Here is a 24,262-nt window from a genome sequence, read left to right on the forward strand (position 1 = left end):
ACGACAGGAAAGGCGCTGATTCACAAGCATATGATTTACTAGGAGAGAATGAAGACAAAGTATACTTAAACTGCTACAAGTGTGTCTGCCACAGTCTCATAATAACTTATTTTCAAGTTCACACTGGCATGCATGAAACCTTCGTTATCCACTTTAGAAATTCCAACTCTTCATCTGACAATACCTGATGTATGGATCACACGGTCACTTCCATTGCTGTTAATACGATAGGCCTCCATCACTTCATACGTTGTCTCGTCCTTGTTCCTGCCTAAAATAGTAGTGCTGTGGAAGGAAGGTCCACAATCGCACTCCATAAAGTGAATTAGAACATATCCTACACTGTGGCTCTAGGAAACCAAGAGTGTCCTCGGAGTCTGTCGTTCAGACACTGCCCCGTCTGGCCAACGTAGTTGCGGCCACACAGGAGTGGAATGCTGTACACAACTCCCAAACAGCACTAAACAAACAGTCTGACATGCTTCTTGGTGCACTTGTTTCCAGATAGTCTCTTGGCCTTTGCATTGACACTAGCAAATAATTGAGTTGTTTTCGGGGGGTACTGAATAGACCACTGGAACTTCAAATCGGCTTTCAACATTTTTTTTTTTTAAATCTGAAACACCCTGCGACGGTTTTTTTTCTGTACTGTGGTCGGTATCCCCTCTTCAACAGGGTGCCTGTCCCATCTAAGGCAGATGGCCGATACCCTGCTGTTTGGAGTCTATCACTTTGTTTTCCGAAGCCATCTGCCAATGTGTGAAAACAGAACTTTTGCAGTGCTGCACACTGACACGAAAAAGCAATACCCCGATTAATTGCTTTTGAATAGGCTCGCTCAAAGAAATGCATGTCAGATTACAGGGTGCCTCATTCAAAGGTAATCAAGAAAGGTATTGATCTTTTCATCTCTGGGCGCGGCACTACAAAAGTCGTGCTTTCACACACTGCCATATAGCTTCAGAAAACAAACATATAAGCAGACAGCTTATATTCTTAGGTGTAATGTAGCTCATGCAGAAAATAAGCTTTTTGATCTTGGTACCTTGCACATAAATGTTATAGCTGTTGAGCCAGATATTTTCCTATTTCTTTTCGTGGCACTAACGTTTCCACTTACACCTTAAAAGACAAGAAGAAAGACACTTACACGACCATCAGCCATGTAGGTAAACTCTGCAGGGCATCAGCCAGTCAATGCTGAAATTATAATTTAGTCAAACATTTAGGCAATTTACCTTTGACACAATTCACAACTCTGTCTTCTCAAGTCACGCATGCAAGCAGGAAGAAATAAAATCAAACAAGATTACTAAAGTTTCAAAGGGAGGTAATTTTTTTTGGAGTGGCAAGAGTCAGCGCACCTGTAACAGGACCCAGAGCTTGAGATGCTTGTGCAGCCAGCCCTCCATGTGCTGCACATAGATAATGCAGGTCAGCGTGTCTCACGGAGAAATGCTACATTCACAGAGCAAAATCGATTGTCATAGAACTATTGGCCCAAGAACTCCATGCAGCACACCTCGGATATCTACATAAAGTACACTCAGCAAAGACTGTGTAAATGTCAACTTACCTGCACGAGTACTGGCAAGAAAGGCACTCGCAGCCCCGGCTTGTTTAGCTGTAAATGTATGCAGTGCACTGAGAACGGTGGGTTTCGGATGCAAAAAGCTTCGTAAATGCCAACAATTCATCTGCGCCAGAACCAGCCTCAGAACACTGTGCAGCTGCAGCTTTTGCTGAAATTATAAACAGTGCACTCAGATCAGTCAGTTTCAGATGCAAAAAAGCTGCGTAAATTTCAACTCGCCGGTGATGGAAGCACTCGCGCAAGGAGCTTGTCTATGACTACCTTCGCTAGCTGAAAATATATGCAGCACATAAAATATATTATGTTTCACGTATAAAAGCTGCACAAATGCCAACTAAACTTCTACGGAGGACCTCTTTTTCATAGTTCTCTGAACCGGCAGCCTCGGGTTTGCTGTAAATATATACAATACATTAAGAATGAAGTGTCATATAAAGGGTCATATGTCCGACGAACTTACCCTCTGCTCTGGGTTTCAACCCCTGTGCAGCTTGACAAGACTTGGCAAGCATGTCACTCTCTTGTGCTGTGTCATAAAAGAAGCTACTTCAAGAATGCGAAGTCGTCATGCGATTGTTGCCCCTCCTTAGAATCTTATTACATACTAAACCATTGCAACAATAGCTAAAGGCCCCCCAAGAACTTTATGCATGGATTCATTACAAATAATGTGTGCCAACTCATACATTCCGGTGAACAGCTAGGTAAATATTTACATAAGCTAAGCTAATTAGTCTTGAAGGGACACTGACACCCTCCAAAATTTTTTTTTTTTATTTTTTGCCAGGCGCTTTATTATGGTGTCGGAGGACTACCCAATTAATATTTTGCAACAGAGTAGCGTATTTTTTTAATAAAGCCAAAAGACGCAACTGCTCGAAACCGAAACCCGACGGAGGTCGGAGAAGTGGAGAGAAGAGAGTGAGTGGCGGAAGTCACGTGCTACACCCGACCGTGCGTTTTTTTTTTTTCTCCTCTCCGTAGCAGACGACACGACATGCGGCGTGCGATGCGGCGTGCGGGAACTGCTCGCCGTGCTATTCTTTTGCAGTTATGTTTGTTCCGTTCGTTGTTCTGTACTCCAAGATGAGTTATTTTGTACATTGAGGAGTTGGAGATGAGTAGTGAGTGCCCGTGGTGAATTTCCATGATCGGCTTCGAAAAGAATACAACCAAGATGTTGCGTGAAGAGCTGGCTCACATGTCCTGCATCCAAAAAAAAGTGGCATTGTGCGACAGAGTTTCCGAAAGATCAACGGGATCGGGACCAATGGCTGGCTGCAATTCTTGTCGAACATATACGGGCACCTCGGAAAGCGGACGCTACCTGATTTATATGCTCCTTGCATTTTGTGGAAAGTGATTACATTGAGTTCGCAGGTGTCGAAACGGAAATCCCGTACCATTTATTCAGCGAAGTATCGTCCACAACATTTGTTTGTTATTTTTTTGTTTGTTTCTTCAGTGATGATTGCAAAAAAAGAGAAAAAGATATGTAAGCATCAAAAAATGTTTGAAAAAAAAAAGAAAAAAAAATTCACGGGGGATCGAACCCGGTCCTACCGCGTGTGAACCGGACGTCTTTCCCACTGAGCTACTGGGGCATCTCTCTCCTGGTGGATCTCTTTCTTTAGTAATAATTCAGCCGGTTAAGTGTAAGTTGGAAAACTTGCTGTCGATTTTTCTCTAGCAAAATCACTCCCGGGTCGAAGTCGGGAAGCACCACGCTTTGGGGACATTCGCACCTAGTAAAGAAATCGTACGCGCGCATATTCAACTCGAAGTAGACACGTCGTGCTTGACGTTTGCGCGAGCGATGTCTTCAGCCACGAGAAGGGAGCGACGGCTCGGCGACGTCTTCGTGCAAATCGGCTTGGTGGCCGGGCGTGTCGTACGGGATGAATACCAATTCTTTTGATCAGTTCCAAATTTCTCTTTTAACGGTAGACAGAATTCGCTGGTACCGCGAACGACAGTTCTGAAATAGAGGTCCCACGCCCGTCGTTCGCTACCATCGCCGTCCCCGCGAGTCCCACGATACGCGAAACGACGAACGCACAGAATGCTTCCGGTTGTCTGTGGAACTTTTTTTTTCAAACAACGTACACACTTAACTTTTTTACACCCTTTAAGGGTGCTACAGCACCCTTTAGGGGTGCTGCAGGGGGTTTGTACCCTTCACTTAGCCGTCTAGCACCCTATTTCTTGCAGGGTTAGCACCCCTCACGACGAGCGCGAGGGTGCTTTTGCGCGAGCACCCTTCCGATTCACTGTGAGGGGTGCTGAGAGCTGGAAGGGTGTTGGAACAGTGCTCAGTTATTGGGTCAAGGGTGTTCTTTATTTTTAACAGCATAATTTAGAAAAAAAAGGAAGCGATAGATATCTGTATGTCGTCTTCAGTTTATATAACTAGGCTCAGCGTACATTAAATGAATTGATGAACCACAGTATATTTTTTTATTCATTTTATTTTTATTTATGGCTAATCAACCAAAATCTGTATACTCCGAAAATCCGATCGGCATCTATTTCAAATTACGACCAGCAAAAATAAAGCTCAATCAATCAATCAATCAACTAGTATTTACTGCAGAGTTAAGGAAGAATCACTGGATTTCACGCTGGCATAGTTCAATAATAACAATAAAAATAAAATCATTTATTGTTTTTTGCAGTGCCCAGGGACATTCAATAGACCGATCCCACAGCTAGTTTGAGTACGCCACCGCTGCCGACATGCATCGTGGGAGCTGTAGTCTTTCTGCACACGCGACAACCCTGCTAGAGTTCTGCGCGAGCAGAGCACGAGGCGGCATGAGCTATCTCGTGAATTGGCGTCTGCCTCCTACAAACTACAGCTATGGCGGCGTCACGCATGCGTGGAACGCTTGGTGAGATCGATCTATTGGCCTTCTTGCTAGCGTAGTTCAATAGAATGCATAAACAGATATGCTTGCGCGCGCGCACACACACATACACGCGCTCACGCGCGTACGCAAGCATGTACACGCGCAAACGCACGCAGACGCAGACGCACGCACAAACAACCACGCGGACGTATCCACACGCGCACACGAGCACGGGAGCATGCACGCACACACGCACACACGCACGGAAATGAATACGACGAACGAAACGTGCTTGAGCTATAGTTTCGGTTTCGTGTTTAAAAAGAAAACCTAAAACTTAGATAAAACCTAAGATAGGCTAAATTTTTGTTAACTTTCTACAACATTATAGTGACACTATTAATAGTAACATAATACTTATTTGCTTAGTTTTGTTTTCAAAAAAAAAAAAAAGAAGAGCCTTTTGAAGACTGCGCAAGGCCCATCGCTATTGCACTCAGCTACCGTTGGCAGCCGTTGGAAGTTAGGCAGGCTTCGAGGATCGCTTCCTTTTTACGTTTTAGCCGATATTTTAGATATCTTCCTTACGAATAACGTGTTCAAGCGTAGCAAGGGATGACTGAGAGCTGGGAGACGCTGCGTCTTACCAACGCAAGTTGCGGACAGTCCATCAACACTGCTGCAAACACCGGTGAGCACTTCTGTTTTTGCGAACTGCGTCGCTGTTTTGAAACTTTGTCGTGTACCATGTGCTTGCTAAGCTATGCTTGATTCTAACGATGCTTCTGGCCGGTGTTATTTCGTTAATTAAAAAGAGCGTACGTTGTTCAAAACCTATGGCTTGCTCCGCAGGGTGAGAAAGATTCGTGTGCGGCGGAGCCGAGAGGCTGTTCTGGGCGCCGTTCTACGACGTTCGTCCGATGACGCATTTTGCGGAGCGTTCAAGTGCAGTCTGACGGCAGTTCAAGCAATCACAGGTCATGCTAGTTCTGCCGTGTGGTCTCAACAGCCGCTCGCCACCGATTCGTTTCGTAAAGCGGGAGCGAGAAAAAACGTTACAAGAGCGAGCAGCATGATTTCTTACCTATGCCTGTGCCGCAGAGACGCGCTGTCTCTTCGCGTATGGCGAAGCGGCACGCTCCTGAATATTCGATGGTGTTGAAAGACTACCAACGTACCGACTCGCCCAGTTATTCTTTCTGTAAAAAAATGATAGCCAATAGTAATAAATGAAATAAATACCAACTTCTAATTGGTTATAAATCATGTGTAATTCAAGCAGTACAGTCTACCCTGCTCTGTTGCTTTCATGATATCAGGTAATGTGTAAATGTATAGGATAGTTCACAGGAACAATTTATGTCCGACCCATTATATTGTATGTTTTCTCTAAATGCTTGAAGTTATATAAAAAATGCTCATCGTAAATTAAGCCGCACCACTGAATGTACAATAGCTTGTGACTTTTATGTATGTTCCGAGCGAAAGAAAAAGATGCATTCAAAAAGGGCTAATTATTTTGTTTCCTCTCTATTAAAGCTTTTTTTCAGGTACACTCAAAACGTGGGTGTCTACGTCTAAAAGAGTGGAATTGACATTTCCCGCAGGCCTGACTCAGTTTGGCTGGCAGCTTGCAACCTATGGGAACCTGGAGAACTGCACCACAAGGGTGAGAGTGACGCCCACCCTGCACTTCCTCTACGATGGCACCATAAGGAAGAGGGAGCTGCCCCCAAAGTGAATGCAATGGCAGGTGGGTCGTTACAGTGAACCCCCATACACATGATACCAAACAAAATCATTAAAAATGAATTATTATTAGAAACAAAGAATGGGAGTCGCACAGACAAGGAGGAGGAGATGAACACAGTGCTGTGCCATGTCCGTATGCTCTGTTCCCATATTCTTCACAATTTATTTTTAATAATTGTCTACCAACTGGCCCAATCATCAGCACTAGCCAACAAGAATATGCTGCTATTTTTTACCCTGCGTTAACACTGTGCTTACAGTTAAATCCTACAGTAATGAACAAACAGAAAAATGAGAGCAAGCCAGCCACGTAACCAAAATCTTGATTCGGCGGCACCCATGACAAAATGCTGTATGAGGGGGATGGGGGAGAAGAGGCCCCAGCAAAATGGAAGACTTTGGGGAGGGGGGGGGGGGGGGGGGAAGCGGAGAGATGATGGGCTTTCGTTATCTTTTGAGTAGGACAGGCGCTGGCAATGCCTCTGTGCCACTGGGAAAGCTGGAGTTCATATCCTTCAAATTAATTGGATCCAAAAATCTATAATATGTATTAGTGGCCGAGAAATTGCCCTGGAGGAATGCAGGCAGAGGATAACAAAATTGAATGCACACACGACAGAACAATAATACAGAAAAACAAGACGGAAAGAATAATCCACTACCGATGGAGTTGCCATGCAGTTGCTTTCATTTTGTGCGTTGTGACGTCGTTGGGCTCCCTGAAGCAATTAGCTAGACATGTCAGTTTGTACTGGGCAAAAGACGATGAAGGAGCATTTTTTTTGTCGCTATTTATGACCTTCCATTTCAGCTTCTTCAGATAAAAAGAATCCTTAGAATCCCTGTATTGGTGGTTTGGGCAACCTAGGCAATAAGGAGAGAATTATGTTACTAGTGCATTATGTTTTAATTGAACAAGGCAGAACCAGCTTGTGCTGCAGTGGCGTCACATAATGCCGAATGCACGTGACTTGCGACGCATTGGCGATGCCTCATGAAGCAACTACGATGGGTCAGACCCGCTATGTCTTTTTTAAAGCAAAATGAATATTATAATCAGGGAGCTGCTCCAGTTATTTATTAAGGTACTTTTTATTTAATATTGCAGATAAACAAGGAACATCTGAAAGCAACGAAAACATCAAATCATCAACACACCCGCCATGAAGCGGTGGAACAGGGGGTGCACCACAGTAGCTCTCAGCAGTAAAGGTGACTTGAGCAGTTGTCACAGCTGTGCAGTGGCTGCGATTACACCTGTGTGATCGCAGGAAACTGCTTAGAACCAAGCTCCTTAATTTTGTGCAACAGGTGGTTATGGGACTAATGCAACAAATGCTCGCCAATCTGTGCCTTCGACTCGCCGGGCGCTGTAAGTAGGCATGCTCGGAACATTAGCATGGTCTTGGTCGTCTTCTGCTGCCCCTGATATCGGCTAGAGCCAAGAGTCTTCGCTAGTGCGCTTTAGACGCTTACAAGAAGTATGCTTGTACAGCACTGCATCCAGCTCCACACTCCTTTTAGTGCCCGAAGCTCCAACTTCGATGGACCTTGCAAATCATGTAGGCAAGCGCCGTGGAAGGCGAGCCCTCCACGGCGCCAAGGGCATAAAAACTGTAGAGAATTTTTACTAACCTTATACTGGAACGGTGCTACTATTTTTCAGACATCTTGGCAGTAGCGGCTACGATGATCGTGGTTTACAATGTCAAGGAAACCATGGCACTGTCACATCTGTTTGTTGGAGAGGAGGTAAGCTCTCAACTATCCTTTCTAGCATAGGTTGCGAAATGTAACCTAGCGCTTTTATGAACTCCCTTGCGCACAATCTTTCTAAGCAAATGTTTAGGCAACATTGGGGCACATATGGGTGATTCCACGTCAGTTCATGCAATGATGGTCCGGGTCATAATTTTGATATTTTCGTTAAAAATATATATGAAAGCCATGTTCTTGGGAGGAACATTAAGCTATATATGAATGCCGTAACAAATTTTTTCGCTGAGATATAAAATAGAGAAGCTCGTGGCGTGGAAATCGAGAAGATTTCACTATGCTACTTTGCGCAGTCGTCATTTTCTCACCAAAGCTTTCACGTCACCATAACTTTTTTAATGCATTTTACAAAAGATATACAACACATACACAAAAAAGTAAAAATATCAATAAATTATTTCTATGCAAACAAAACTATCAAACATAACAAAAAAGCGCGTTTCAGAGACATATTCACAATTTTCTTTGCAAATAAACCATTTGTCATAATACTTCACAAAACATATCAAAATGCGTGCCTATAAATAGTCTTTGCGAATGTATAGAGATAATATGTCTACCCTTAATTGTCTTCTTGTTATTAATGCGGAAATGCAGCTGATTTCTCGAAATGTGGCAAGATTGGGCGTCAATATTTCAAAAACTCCATCTTTTATTTTTTTTTAACTTTCCTCTGCACTCTGCAGTGACTTGAACTAACTTGTGATGGCAAAACATTGAGTAACATATGACCTCCAAACGGGAAAAGCTACGACACAGCTTCACTCGGAGCGAGCCGACGTCTTTGTCATAGTGGCTTTGCCGCACAGCGTCAAATATTTTGAGCGTTAGTTATGGCATGCATTTTATATTTTTCAAATTCTTTTTTTCAGAAGGGGTTAGTATAACTGACACGAAAATGTACTTTAGGCTGGAATACCATTACTTAGTTTACAATTCACAAAAACAAAATGGCCCCACTCTGCAAATTCGCTAACTATGCATACCTAAGCTTAAAACTCTCAGTTGCGCAAGTGGCCATGTATACATCCGGCCTCTCGGCATATGATGACTTCCACAGATGAGATGCCTGGATTCCTCTCACAGGTTTTACGGTGGCCCACTCTTCTTGCTTCACCACACGAAACTCTCGAACCCGTTCCGCAGACAGGTGGAACATTCAGACATTTGTTACTTTTTCACGCAGCACTTCCACAAAGTCTTTAGCGGTGACAATCGTTGAGTTGAGCGAAGATCTCAAGTTGGTGAGCGTTGCGTGGTGTTTAAGAACACCACCTACTCCATCACAAGCGCTTTTTCCATGTCCAGTGGCTGAAAGGATCCATCTTGCCAAAGAGTACGGCTTCCGAGATAATTCGTGCAATGGGAAGCGATTCTTGAAATGCGCCGCCGCTCCGTCTGATACAAAAATTATTTCAGAAAAGAGCGGGTAATGTTCATCAACATACTCTTCTATGGATTTGTGGCTAGAAGAGCGTGAGCTGTGTCATGTATCGTGTCATCGCTGACAACGGCAAAGCTTTCCGTGCCTTGCGTGGACGTAACCACACATGTGAGGAGAGACACTTGAGTTTTTTTCCAATGAAAACTCTGCACTTCGGTTGGGAAGATGACTGTCCAATTTTCCGCAAAATCGAAGTGGAACATCACTGCCTTGGGTGGTAAGGCGGTTCTTGTGTCACGTATCAGGCTTCGTTGAAGGTCACGGATGTAAGAATGCCTCATATACTTTTCGCTCGATGACTCCAGTTCCTTTAGGAAAGCGGAAGTGTCCATAACCTTTTTGACGAGTTCGCCGGCGTCCCATAACGCGTAACAGATCTCTTCGTCTTCATCGAGATGGAGCGACTGCAGCGAGATGCTCTGCATTTTTGGGCACTTTTCGCAACGGCGCAGGAAGCAATCGTTTTGTGGAGGGCTGCAGAGGTAGATGCGCTTGAAGTCGTCTTCAGTAAATGTCTCCTGTGAGGCATTTGTTATTGCCGTTAAAAGCAACTGAAAATTGACGCAACATATGCAAGCGCACACCTCATGCTCGGGACTCTTTTTTACCCATTTTGGTCGTAGGGAATAGAACTTAGAGATGCCTAGTTCTCGATGGGGATGGTCCTTCCCAAACAGCTGGTAAGTTTCCTTAACAGAGCGGGTCATAAACCTTTTTACGACTTTGGTCTTGTTGTCGTTGATCATGGCTTTGACGACGTCCTTTTTGTTGGGGCTTTGAATAGAGCATGCGAGGTCGTCGCGTGTGTAGTACTCAAGTGCAACTCTCACGTCTTCGGCATTCGCCTTTTTCCCCATGTAGGGATCAGGCGTTGCCCATACACCACCTTTACGCTTCAGTTTTTACGTTTGATCAATCATGTAGGCAGTCGCTTCTGGCACCAGACGCAATATTTCTTTTTTCGAGATGCTTGGTGGCAGAAGCGTGTACAATAGCTTGCGTTCCTGGTGGGAACTGCATGCCTTCAGCGCTTCGCAGAATGCGTCAAACCACTCCGCGCAGTGCTCACAACTGTCTTCGCCGGTTTTCATGCCATAAACGCCTGACAGCTTTCTTCTAATGGAAGAACTCACTTGAGCTTGTTTTTTCTTCAAATACGCTTCGCGCCTTTTTTTTTTAATGGTTTTACGTGGTTTCAATGGAGTTACCGACGGACTAGCAGCACACAATTCTTGACTCACATTAGCCAGAACTTCATCAGAGTCCCGGAAAGAAGAGTCTGATGTACTCACGTTGTGAGGAGAAGCAATCTCATTCTGGAGGTATTTGTAGCAATGTTGGCATAAAAGGTCAGATTCGTTCACTGTCCGTGGAGCTAGTAGCTTTTCCAACCGCACTTGGTTGAGTCTCCCTACCGATACGAGGTGCTTATCGCTATACACTTTCTTCTTGTGTCTCCGTAGATAGTCCACACAGAACAATCGCACGGTGCTGAATCGTTGGGCCATGGCTGTTCGATTTGACACTAGACTCTTACTCGCTTCGTAAATGACAGAACTTCAAACCTCCTCGCAAACGCCTATTTGAGGGGTTCTGAATTCCTCTCTCCCGGCTCCGAATATCCGGTCAGAGTTCGGAAAGAAAATGTCCTTGTGGTTATCAACTTCTGTCTTCCATTGTAGATATAATCGGTGCGTCGCGCATGGTTAAGCTGGTGTTGTTTGTTTGTAGTACCACTTATTGAGCACCAAAGACACCGAGTCTCCTGTAAGCATAGCGATAGTCAGCCGTCTTTTTTTCTTTTTTTTTTCTTTTCTAAAAGCTTTTTATATTGTAACGTTTTTGGGGTTTTCGGTGTTGGAGTGTAGTTTGCGTGCATGCGTGTGCGTGCGTGCGTGCGTGCGTGCGTGCGTGCGTGCGTGCGTGCGTGCGTGCGTGCGTGCGTGCGTGCGTGCGTGCGTGCGTGCGTGCGTGCGTGCGTGCGTGCGTGCGTGCGTGCGTGCGTGTGTGCGTGTGTGCGTGTGTGCGTGTGTGTGTGTGTGTGTGTGTGTGTGTGTGTGTGTGTGTGTGTGTGTGTGTGTGTGTGTGTGTGTGTGTGTGTGTGTGTGTGTGTGTTGGGGAAGGGGGTTACGGCAGCAAAATAGAAGAGAGGGTTAGGGGTTCGGTCTTGGTCGGTTCGCATAGCGTGGTGCAACCCATCTGTTCAGGTCCTTGGGAGAGGTGCCCGTTCCCGTTGCTGTCCTCAACCTTGGAGTGATTTAGTTTGTCTGGTTAGGTTCGGTCAAGTCTTTGCGGTCGCATGTCTTGATCTTCCCTATTTTATTTCTTTCCGCGTGGACATGCATTTATTGTCGTTCTTGTTCTGAATAACTTCAGCTGCGTTTGAGAGTTCGTTTCGCACTGTCCGTTATTTTTGTTTTTCCTCGTCTCTGGGTTTAGATTGAAATGTTTCCTGACCAACTGACATGCATATTTTTCCTTACAACTACTCTCGCCTTATTTTGCCGTAATTGACTCTTCACAGCTTTGGGTTTCAAGGCAATGTGATGTGCTTACGATTACTAACTACCGCAAGCAGTGACGTTCGCAGGCGTTTCTTGCTCATGTTAAGGGGCGGGAAGAAGAGGGCAGGGCGGGGGGAAGGGGGGGGGGGGGTATAGTCACACAACGATAAAGCAATGCTCGGAACAGCACGACTTTCCGCTCTCTACGACAGAGTCCCGCTTTCCAGCTTTTGACGCTTCCATCAAGGGGACGTTATGCGGCAAAGCCGCTATAACGAGACGTCGGCTCGTTCCGAGTGAAGGTTTGTCGCAGCTTTTCCCGTTCGGAGGTCATATGTTACTCAATGTTTTGCCATCACAGGTTAGTTCATGTCACTGCAAACTGCCAAGGGGAGTTTTAAAAAAATAAAAGATGGAGTTTTTTTAAATATCGACGCCCAATCTTGACACATTTTGTGAAATCAGCCGCATTTCCGCGTTAATAACAAAAAGTCAATTAAGGATGGGCCCATATTATCTTTATACATTCGTAAGGATAATTCAAAGGCGCGCATTTTGATATGTTTCGTGAAGTATTATAGAGGATAGTTTATTTGCAAAAAAAAAAAAAAAAATTGTGAATATGTCTCTAAAACGTGTTTTTATGCCATGTTTGACTTTTTTGTTTGCATAGAAATATGTTATTGATATTTTTACTTTTTTGGGTATGTGTTGTATATCTCTTGTGGAATTTATTAAAAAAGTTATGGTAACGTGAAAGCTTCGATGAGAAAATGACGACTGTGCAAAGTAGCATAGTGAAATCTTCTCAATTTCCACGCCTCGAGCTTCTCTATTTTATATCTCAGTGAAAAAAAACGTTACGGCGTTCATATGTAGCGGAATGTTCCTCCCAAGAACATGGCTTTCATATATATTTTTAACAAAAATATCAAAATTATGACCCGGAAAACCATTGCATGAACTGACGTGGAATCACCCATATTCAATTGTGAATGTAGCCATCTTATTAAAGTTTTCCATTTTCTTTTTTTTTAATGGCAGCCAAGCATGCAGTACACTACAAACTAGCACCTTTCTTGCACAACAGATAGAGCCATGTTCCATGCTTGTACCTAGTTTAGCCCTCATCTAGATCAGAGTTTAGCAAAGTTATGCAGTTGGAGGTGATGTTTAGAAGTCGCATGGTCTCAGGGGAGCCAATATGATGCTGATGGCACTGCTTCACATGTTTGACTACAACTTCGACAAACAAGCTTTCTAATCACTGCACGGCACACTCTTCTAGAAAGGTACAAAAGATCCAGTGGCTGTCTTTCCTGACACACTGATGGTTGGAAATATCATGGCCAAAAGTAGTTTCCACAAGATTTCTAACCATCTAAAGCAAAATATTTTGGCCAAAATGTACATGGGAGGTGAAGTAATTGCAGATCAGGAGATCATACAAGGAGAATGTGGGCTCCTGTTGACTGATTGTGGCTTTTTTGCAATGAGCAAGCCAAAGCAACGTTTACGTCTCTATGTGGAACCAGACTTCTGGCTAGCATTGCCGAAATTTTACTAATCGCAGAGATAATGCAGGTGTCCCTGTTGCACTGACGATCTTGCATATTTTTCAGTGCTGGCAAAGCATGATTTACTGCCACTTGTCTAAGTTGCGTTCTGCACAACTGTAATCAGGCCTGCAGGGGGTGGGGGTATTACATATTTAACATAGATCAAGTGACTATAGCAAATAACAGTGGACTAGCTCGCTGGTATATAGTAATATATTAACTGTGATGATTTAGAGAAGACTATCACGCATGGTGCCTGCCTTACATTGCATTGATTTTGTTTGCTAACAAAGGAGCAAGACATCCCGGCAATGCCGTGCGACGTGTACTCTGGCAATGACGCCGAGGGGGCTGACTTTTTGTACCTCGCTGTCGATAAGCAGCGGTTTTTGTCCGTGAAGAATGCAGAGGACGACATCACTGCCATCATGTTGGCTTACTGGCTTTTTAATATAAGTACTTGAAAAAGGCAGCAAACACAGTTGCTCTTCTAGAACGGTTGTTTGTCGGCCTCAGCAGCACTACTCTGAGGCCAGTTGTGATGAAATTCCTGAACAAGGTTGCAAGAGCGTAAAATCAATGAGGCCGACAAACAACCGTTCTAGTACCAAAGGGATGCTGAACCGAGATTTGGATGGCACGAAACCAGGCAGGAGCACTAGGTGGGATGCTGCAAACCTTAGAACATAACTCATATGACGGTATCTCTAATGGATGGCAGTACTTTTTGGAAAATATGAGCATGATTGAACACAGCTTGCGACATCTGTATTCTCCTCTTCTCTTTTTCGAAAATATGCCCATCCAGTTGAGATACTGCTGCATGAGTGGTGTTTTGGGGTCTGTAGCATCCCACTGTGTGCTTCTGGTGCCTTGTTTTGTGAAGTCTAATTTCAGTACCAGCACCCATTTAACTTTTAACTTTCTAACTCTAAACTAAAATAAATGTACCATACTTTCCAGACTATAGTGCACAAACTATACATGTCTAAAAGTTGATATTTTACATCGTACAGTCTATCTACAGGTGTGGACTCTACAATTTTTGTTTCAAGATTGTTCATTATTACAAAACTGGTTAGGCCAGATTGCCGTGTTTTAGATATTTTACGCTGGGATAAAGTAATCAAGACAACCTCCTACTGTCAGTCTGTTTCCCAGGCTTTCGATACCTCGCATCTGACATGTTTGCTTGGGAGCCTGCAAGCAACCAACTCAGGTCAAGCTTAATCTTGAGGAGCTCTGCGATTGGCTGACGAGCGGATCACAGAAAGCCCCCTGACATTCATCCGCAGATATCCCTTTTGTGGAGTTCTCCAGCCTGAAGTTTTCCCCGAGGATTATACACCGAGTGCAGACTATCTAAGAAAATACTTTTTCTTTTTAGCCGAAATTTACCCTTGCGCATTATACAACGGATTGTGTACTATAGTCTGGAAAACATGGTAGCTTGTTTTAATGTTTTAAGTCCTAAACTAAAGGAAGTGTAGCTTGATTTTTATGCAACTTTAGGGTCCTGAAGGAAAGTCGCATGTGCAGTGGAACAAAAAGTATACACTCGAAACGGAAGGCATCTAGATTGTTCTTCTGTTATAGTCATTTTTATCAAGAACCATTGTGATGTACTGAGGTAATCTGTATTGATTTTTGTTTTTTTTCTTATTTTTACTAGCATCTTAAGCCTATGCTGTGATATTTAAAGAAAATATATTTGCTTATTTGTATGGAGGACATAGCTGGTTATTTTGTTGTGCTCACATAATAGTTCAATAAATGAGTATTCATTTAATTTGGCTTTTATTGACTCAAACCCCCCAATTGTTTCTCGATTTTTACTAGCATCTAGGCCTATATATGCTGTGATATTTGACAGAATGCCTCAAGTATTGTATTTTGATATGTGTGTGGAGGACATCCCTCATTATTTTTTTGTGGTCGCATAATAGCTCAATAAATAGTTATTAATATAGTTTTCCTTTCAGTTTTCTGTTTCTCATTTTATAACGACTTTTATTTACTTGCAGCTTAATCACATGCTGTTTGTATGCAGCTGATGCCACTCGCCATGCCTTGGGCGAATGTGTAACGGTACTACGGCATACCAAGTATGACGACTCGTAACCACTTCATATGCAAGGCAAATGACCGACGAGCCAGAGCGGGATGCAAGGACCAAGTATCGGGATTGAACAAGCTAAGCTCCTTGTTGTTTATGTTTGTACCATACACTTTCTCACATTGCATAGTTTGCATGAGCAAGTGCTGATCATGCATGTGATGCATATCACACTTCTGTGTTGGCAGTTTGACAATTGGGCACTTTTAATGACACATTGAGATTGGTGGCAGACTCCTTCTTTAATATGATGTTTGAGAATATCTCCCACTGATCTTTTCTAGTATACGAGTATTAAGACCATCAAGCAATTAATAAATTCAGAAGCTTTAGCCATGGAACAAATTCTGGGATATTTTTTTTATTTTCCTTCCAAATTTTGTGGGAACTAAAACTTAAATCACGCAAGATTTTCCTGTAACTTCCGTTTGCACATAAGTTAAGATTCACATTGAAATATTACCTTTTCTGCCATGCACATCTTGCCTTCATTATCGGACAGTGCATCTAGGCACAGCTGCTTCAAGTAGCATGTGTGCCGATGCATTGCACACATATCAAATAATGAATCCAGTTTCTGTAACGAGGTCCTATGCTGGCACTGTACTTTTGCATCTCCTTATTTCATCACTTATCTGGTCTGCATACTTCGTGGTTTTCTGGTTGCCATACCTGGTATACTGAACCCAGTTTGACAGGTGCTGAGATACAGGGTGATTCATTCTCATTGGAACAGATTCTTGTAAAATTAAACTTCAGTTTTATGCAAATTATCTTTTTACAGTTGAGTTATAGTGGTCCTGGCAGACACTTTATAGAGGCAAGATGACAGCTAAAAGTGGACTTATTGCATAAAATCCATGGATTAGCTTTTTAGTGACTGCTTTGATGACACCAGCACATATTGTGAAAATGGGGCAGTCACCTTAGACCAGCTTATTTTTCGTGAAATGAGCACTAACCTTAGAAAAACGATTGAGAAAGATTCTTGCACACAAAACGGGTTGTGAGATACAGTACTTTCTGGACCGCTACATTTGGTGAAATTATATTTTCTCTTTTTTTTTTTGGCCTGTGTGCTCATTTTAGGATTTATAGAAAATTGACTGGTTTAAGGAGGTGACTGTCTTCAAGTTCGAAACAGCTCTCGAACCAGTAATTGAAAAAGTTAATCAACTAATTTTAGATAATAGTCCACTTTTAGTGCCAGCCTGCCTGTACAAAGTGTCGGCTTGGCTAAGTGCTCATCTGTAACGAGATCATCTGTGTAAATAAGATAAGTTTTGTTTTACAAAAGTCTATTTCGATTAGAATGAATCATCCTCGAGCACCCATTAAAATCAGCATCAGCACCCTTGGATTGGGGTGCATTGCACCTAGCACCCTATACACTTCACACCCCTATAGGGTGCTTTGGTACAGGGGTGCTCGTTTGCACCCTCAAAGGGTGCTCGTCCTGGGACAAGTGCTTTACACCCCTAAGGGGTGTAAAAAAGTTTAGTGTGTATTTACAGCTTTTTAGAAGCCACAAAAAATGGGTTTCATATTTTTTTCTATTTTTAATATTCAGTGTGTACCTTCAGTGACCCACAATTTTGATTAAATTTGGTGGTCGCATCGATACCTTGGAAAACGGCCCGTGACCGCGAAAAAGAGAGTGAGCGAGACTCGAACCGGCCAGTTCTTGATCGGCGATTTTCGGGCGGAAAGAAACCGAATTTCGAGCCGCAAATTCTATTCTGGGTAGTTGAGCTTTCATATGTCACGTACAACTAAAAACCTCGGCGAGTATAAATACCCTGTCAGTGTCCCTTTAAGTTAGACTCTGAGGATGAAACCAAAACAGACAGATCAAACCACATAGATGCAAATTTGCTAGCTCTACGACACTTATACCATCAGAAACCTAATCCATGCCTGGACTGCCGTGATCCAGAGCTGCCACCTTGTTTTGATTCTGCTGCTCTTCCACTGTCAAAACAATTTAATAAAAATTTATTTATGAAGAACAATTGATCACAGACATTACATATTATAATTAACAACTTGCAGAGTAAACCTTACAATGTAATAGGTTCAAAAGCAAAACAGACAAGCAAAAGCCAACTCAGTCTTACTCACTTCTAAAGAGCTCGCAGCCCCGGAACGCACTTGTTTTTGTGTGAAGATATTGTCTTCCCGCAGCTCCTTACACCTGACCTTCCACTATTTTGCCTTCCTTGTGGCTCCATGCACCTCGCTGCTGGAAACCAGCGAGTTATCCGAGCCCGATGTGCTAATGGAAGCCCGCTGTCTTTTCTGCTGTACATTATTTCGAAACATACAAAAAAGCTGATTAATGCCATCCTGCTAGAATGAGACAGAGTAACAAAGATTTTGAATTGTCACACAATTCGCAGTACTCCATGGTGAATGATTCCAGAATTATTCTGGTGAGCCTGGCTCAGCTGATTCCGAAGGATAGCCTCGTAGCTATCTTTCTTGGCAGCAGCCTGATTAGCTTTCTTCTTTTTTGCTGCCTGTGAGTGAAAGTGATGCAATAAAGGATTACAATTAGTTTGGCCAGAGCAGCGCCAATCAAATAACCTAGGAATTTGCTGGAAAGGGAATTAAGTAAGTGCCAAACACTGATTTGCTTCGGAAATGAAAAGGGGGCCAAGGCATCTCAGGACGCGTTCGTCCGGTTTTTTACAGTTCTCTCCGGTCGAAATGAATGTAGTAGCTAAAAGGAAGTTCGGGATTGAAAATCACCTCTTTATTCCTTTTCTGAGTGGACGTCTCGTCCTCGGAGCTCTCATTCACCGTCACTATGGGCACTGGAACTCTCTTGGGCATTCCCGCACCTCTTCTTAAAAAAACTGCAAAACGAGGGAAAAACAATTAAGCATTTTTGAGGTGCAAATGGAACCTAAACGAGGCGTAATAATGAATGCTTACCGCCGAGTATGAGAATTTTAGCGGAGTAGTCTCACGTGTTTCCACTGTCCACGTCGACATTGCAAAAGACCGGTATACAGGTTTGTTGTCAAAGTCCACCGTGTGTCCTGGAGCAAAATTGCAGATATCGCGCACAGGTAGCACATGGCAGTGGTTGTCCTGGTTTTTGAGAAATCGAACCAGCGCATGCATCGCGTGAAAAACGTAAAATATAAACAAACAAAAAATACTACAAGGAAATACGTTAATCAAAGCACAAAAAAGTCAGAGAATGATTGCGGCAAGAAAACAGGAAAAAAATAAAAAAAAAGGCAAAAACAAAGTTCAAGAACTTACATAAACGTTTTCAGCGTTGCCGGATGCCAAATTTGACAGAACCCAACATCCAACTCCATGCCGCTTCACCGAAAATGTTGGTCATATAAGTCTTATCAAAGTTGCTTAAATGATATATTAGCTTAAAACGCACTTTATTTTATGTTTTCAAGCATAATGAATAGAAATAAGATATCAAACCTTATTTGACACGGCGCCATTTAGTCTCAGAATTAGCCGACGAAATCCGCATGCTTCTGGAATTTGATTTTGCCGCTGCGTGCGAAAGCTCAGGTGAGGCCTAAGGAGAGAATGTCCAAAAACGTGTTAGACCACCGACATGGCTGAGCCACCAAAGTGGCGGAAGCCTATTTGAAGCCGTTTTTTTTTGTTTTTTTTTGACGAGGCAGGTTTTTTTAAAATTGACGAAATGCAGGGCAGATCGTGCCGAAGGAAGTCACGCACAAAGGATACATGATGACTGCGGTGTGTCGACCGCATCCGTCAATGATCCATAGGCTCCTGGGAACTGCTCCCTGAACAACAGTGCTCCCGATGATAGGCAAGCTGTGCACGAGGTAGTCGACTACGTACAGTCTGGTTGCCTGGCGGCAGACGAGCAAGATGGCTGCCAAGTATCTGGCAGCCTGGTCGTGGACGAGCAAGATGACTCCGAAGGATGCGGCAAACGGGCGTTGAACCAGGAAGAGAGCAGCGGCGCATTCCCTTCCGACTCCTACTCCGATTCCGACTCCGACTCCGACTCCGACTTTTCGGTAGAAGACCTAGTTACACTGGTCATGGACGTCGCGGCCACCTCGGGATCGCCGTGGACACAGCTGGAGAAGCTCATGAAGCTTGTGTGTTTCCTCTTGAAAATAAACGATCTTCCTGACATGAAGTTCCGCTTAAAAAAATTCGCAGGGATTTCGCTGGACAGCTTAACATTTCATTTTCACTCCCCCAACTGCATAGTTATCAGTGCTGAATGTGAAGGCGATCTTAAGAGGGGGCAAAAGGTGCAGATGACGTGTGGTAAGGGCAATGAGAAGTATCCCGCAGAAGCTCTTACAAGAGATGGCAATTTGTTTGTGAGCCTTCCTATCGAGCAGCAGCTCGCTTCTGTGCTCTCGTCTCAAGAAGTGGCCAGACTGCTGAAGTGCTTCTTGGAGATATCCGAGCGTGGTGACCGAGCTGTCGTTTCTGACATTACAGATGGACCGTTATACCGCAAGCAACTAGAAGAGCTCAAGTTCAGCAAGATGGACCTAAGCATGACAATGAACTCTGGTGGTAGCCCTCGTTCAATTCGTCGAAGTTTTCTATTCGGCCTGTCCAGATGACAATCAGCGAGCTGCCTCCACATCTCCGAAACAATAATGTGACCATATTTCTCCTCTGGTATGGCCAGTGCCATCCCGATATGACTATGGTGCTCCAGGCATTTACCAAGCAAATGAACTTACTAGCCCAGACGGGCGTGGAATGGACCTGCGATAGGAAGACCGTCCACTCAAAGGTAATATTGTATTTATTTAATTGTACTGAAAATTGCAGTTTTTGGTTTTCATTTTAGCCGTACGTGTCTTGGAGCTTTCATTAAACCAAAAGAATCAAACTTGTTACTTCAAACCCGGAAGGAAGGAATTATTTTCATTTTCTGAAGTGCCTTTTTTACATCAGTTTTACATCTTTCACTCTTATTCTTTCTAAATACATATTCCAGGTGCAGGTCAGCACCTGGTTCGACAGATAAAGCTTTCTTTCCTTCAATAAATATTTGGCAAGCTGAGTGTTTTCCTAGTAAAAGTTCTAAAGCACATACGAACGAAACACTTATTTTCATTTTTTTTCTGTGATAACAGTTTCAGTCTACTTGAAGGCAGTTTGTCTGTGATTTTTCTTTTTTTTTCTCATGGAAATCATCTAATACACTCATTTGTGTTACTGCTGTAAAGATACGCTTTTCGTCAGTATGAACCAGTGAGGTGACATTGCATACTTATTATCAGCGAGTAATATCTGAAGCATGAAAAATGGCTCGTATTCCGTATTTTGTTTCCTTCATGCGGTAAAAAAACACATTTAATTTAAGTTACTTTTTTAACAGGTGTACTATCTCAACTGCTCCGCTGGTTCCCAGCCAGGACCATCATGCAGAACATGATGACGTACAACAGGTACTTCGGGTGTGGGTGGTGCTTGCACCCAGGCACCTCTGTTGAATTTAAGAGAATTTATGTTAAACATGGATACTGACTAATGTCTAGCACTGGATGGAAGTAGAAAATAAGAAAAGTTATTTGTTTGCCCCTTATATTGATATGTGTTTTGTTATTTCACTGAAATACAGGAGCCAAGATGTATGTTTTATATCTAAAAGGGATAAGCTTGTAAATCAATATTTATTTATTTATTTGTAGCATTACAGCAGAGGAGTGGGTTACAGATCACATTTATACGTCGGAAACTCACACATAATGCACACAAGCCAGCAACCAACAAAATAAATAAACAAAATTCAAAAGAACACACAATAATAAAATTTCAAAAATTTAATAACGCCAAAAATACTAACAAGGAAGTTCACATTGCATTGATCAGGTTCATAAACGATGCACTGTCAGCTAGTACAATATCCGGAGGTAGCTCACTCCATTCCGGTATAGTTCTCGAAAAAAAAAACCAAAAAAACATCATATAGTTTGACATTTTATTTGGCGCATTTTCTTCTCATGATCCCTCTTGCTCTACATATAATAGGGCATTTGAGGATAATTTGATTTGTTGATTTCAGTTCAATCATTATTAATAGCGTAGATAATTTTAAGTGTTTTTCTTACGCCTTCTTTCAAGAGATTCGATACCCATACAAGCTTTTATCTCTGTCACACTTTCTGCTCGAGAATACTTAATTACAATAAATCTAACATCACGATTCTGAATGCCCTCTATCTTGTCTATGAGATGTTTTTTTTTGCGGGTCTCATACTGCACGTGCATATTCAAGGTGTAGTTTAACTAGTGAACGATGCACAGATATTGGTGTCTTTTCTGGCTATAGTAGATATTATAATGTTTTTCCTCAAATGTATTTAAAAGGGACTGTCAAGTACCCTGTTGCTGCAGCCAGTACGCCTGACAGGACAAAAGAGGGCACGGAGAGCGACATGGCAGAAGCATTTGAGACCAGTGCACTGGTTCGTGGCGTAAAGGGGCCATCGGCGTTGATAAACTTGCCGGGCTTCGACATTGTATGGAGCTTCAGCCCAGACTACATGCACTGTGTGCTGCTTGGCGTGGCACGGCAGTTTCTGATGTTATGGCTTTCCAATGCTGGTGCACCATACTACATTGGATCGCCACAACTCCTTAAGGACATTGACGAGCGACTGTGTCACATCAAGCCCCCATAGTGCATGGCACGTCTGCCCAGGTCTTTGCTCCTATGGAAGTTCTGGAAGGCTTCCGAGTGGCAGCAGTGTCGGCTTTATTTCAGCATGGTATGTGTAGAAGGCAGTTTGCCCGATCGTTACGTGAACCACTTCAGCCTGCTGGTGGGGGGTATATTTTTGCTTCTCCAAGATGAGGTATCTACTGTCAACATTTCTGACAGCACAGACTGCCTGGTGCAGTTTGTTGTAGGCTTTCAATTTCTTTACTCGGAGAAAGAAATGGCATCTAATGTTCATCTGTTCCTACATCTTGCAAAGAGTGTGGTGCTACAGGGGCCAATTTGGGCACATTCATTCCTCACTTTTGAAGCGAACATGGGGATGCTGAAGAGCCTCGTCCCCTCAGCGAAAGGCGTACCTCACCAAGTGATGACTCGTGTGATGATGACACACAGAGTCACTGCATGCAAGGCGGTTGCAAGTCCTCACGTTCGGGACTTTCTCGAATGTGGAGCACCTGAGGGAGGAGCCCGTTGCCCTTCTTGGCATGCCAAGGCCTGTGGAGGGGGCTTTGTTGAGATTGGTTGAGAGGCAAGTTACTCAGCAGACCACTGGCCCTGTTGTGGAACACGACAGAGTTCGCATCTCTGGACGTCTTTTCCACAGCAAACAGTACCGGAGGCCAGACAAAACTGACTGCACAGCAGTAAAGTTGTCAAACAATGTGTGCGATGTGTGCGCCAAAATTGAGCACATTGTATTTGTGAGCTGCAGTGACCAGAATAGGGTCTTTCTAGTTACTGGAAAATATGCTGCCTCCGCGTCATTCGGCACCACTCGTATTATAAAAATTGAGAGGTGGTCGTCGCAGAAGGTGACTGAGATTAATGCCAGGACAGTTGGATGCCTCTAACTAGAGTGTAAGGGAAATTTGTTTTTTCTTTGAAACCTTGTGAGTTGTGTTTTACCTTAAGCATTTTTTAATGATATTGTTTTGTATATTAACAGTTTTTTTTCACTTTTCATTATTTAACCTAAGTATTCTTGCCTTCTCGATTTTTTTGTTTGTTGGGAAGACCGTTTTTTATCTTCTGTTCCTATCTTGACTTTTCTTACAGAAGATTTTGTGCTTTAACAATATACTTTTATATCATGTGAGTGTCGTGTGTAGATTATGGTTAAGGTTTTGATTTCGTCCCCGTTATTGTTGTGTTACTACCAGGGTGTCGAACCGGAACCGAACCGGTATTTTTTCCGGAACTGAACCCGAACCCAAACCGTTATATTGTTATCGCGATGAACCCGAACCGGAACTGAACCGGAAAAAAAATAACGGTTACCGGCTCATGTCAAAACGGTTCGGCCACGCGCTGTTGACAATGAATGTGCTATCAATGCCATTTGTTTTTTAAGTGCCGTCGACTGACACACACCTCGCTTACACATTTTTCTTCTCCACTCAGTCTTAGGAATATAAACGCTGCATCCATGAATGTTGACAAACGCTGCATCCATGAATCTTGACATAGGAACCAGTACTGCGCTGGTCGCGGCTTGCATGGAAGAAAAAAAAATTGGAAAACTGTGCAAAAAAAAAAAGAAAATCGCGTCACAGGTTTTCATTTTCCTACAATCTCGTAAATCCTAAATGCTGCTGTGTGCTCATTTCATAACACGTTTCTAGAACGCGCGAGTTCTTGAAGCTTGCTTCCATCGGAATGAGAAAAGAAAAGGCTGTGGAGTTTGATAATAATGCATCCGGTTTCGTATAGGCACTTAGAAGCTAACATATTTGTGAGACAGCGAAGTCTTCTATTTTAATATTTATTCTATTACGTCATTCTGGCGTTGCGTTCGGTGAAGTGTTTTTCATATTCCGTATCTTGTTTAATGAAAACTTCTTTAAGGGTCTAATTTGAGTTACCGAAGGCTAGTTCAAATAACGAAAGCTGTATTTTCTCCCCACTGTTCCTTCAATTGCTTACACGCCGAGGTGGCGGGATAGTTAGCAAGTTCTACTT

At 43.1% G+C, this 24,262-nt stretch overlaps 2 pseudogenes; both read left to right on the top strand.

Annotated features, from left to right (window-relative positions):
- Positions 1-1,428: 1,428 nt before the first annotated feature.
- Positions 1,429-18,672, top strand: LOC121833906 (annotated as a pseudogene).
- Positions 18,673-22,016: 3,344 nt separating this feature from the next.
- On the top strand, positions 22,017-23,214 carry LOC121833907 (annotated as a pseudogene).
- The last annotated feature ends 1,048 nt before the right edge of the window (positions 23,215-24,262 follow it).

Source organism: Ixodes scapularis, unplaced genomic scaffold (genome assembly GCF_016920785.2).
Source record: "Ixodes scapularis isolate PalLabHiFi unplaced genomic scaffold, ASM1692078v2 ptg000035l_1__unscaffolded, whole genome shotgun sequence".
In the NCBI taxonomy this organism is placed as follows: Eukaryota; Metazoa; Arthropoda; class Arachnida; order Ixodida; family Ixodidae; genus Ixodes; species Ixodes scapularis.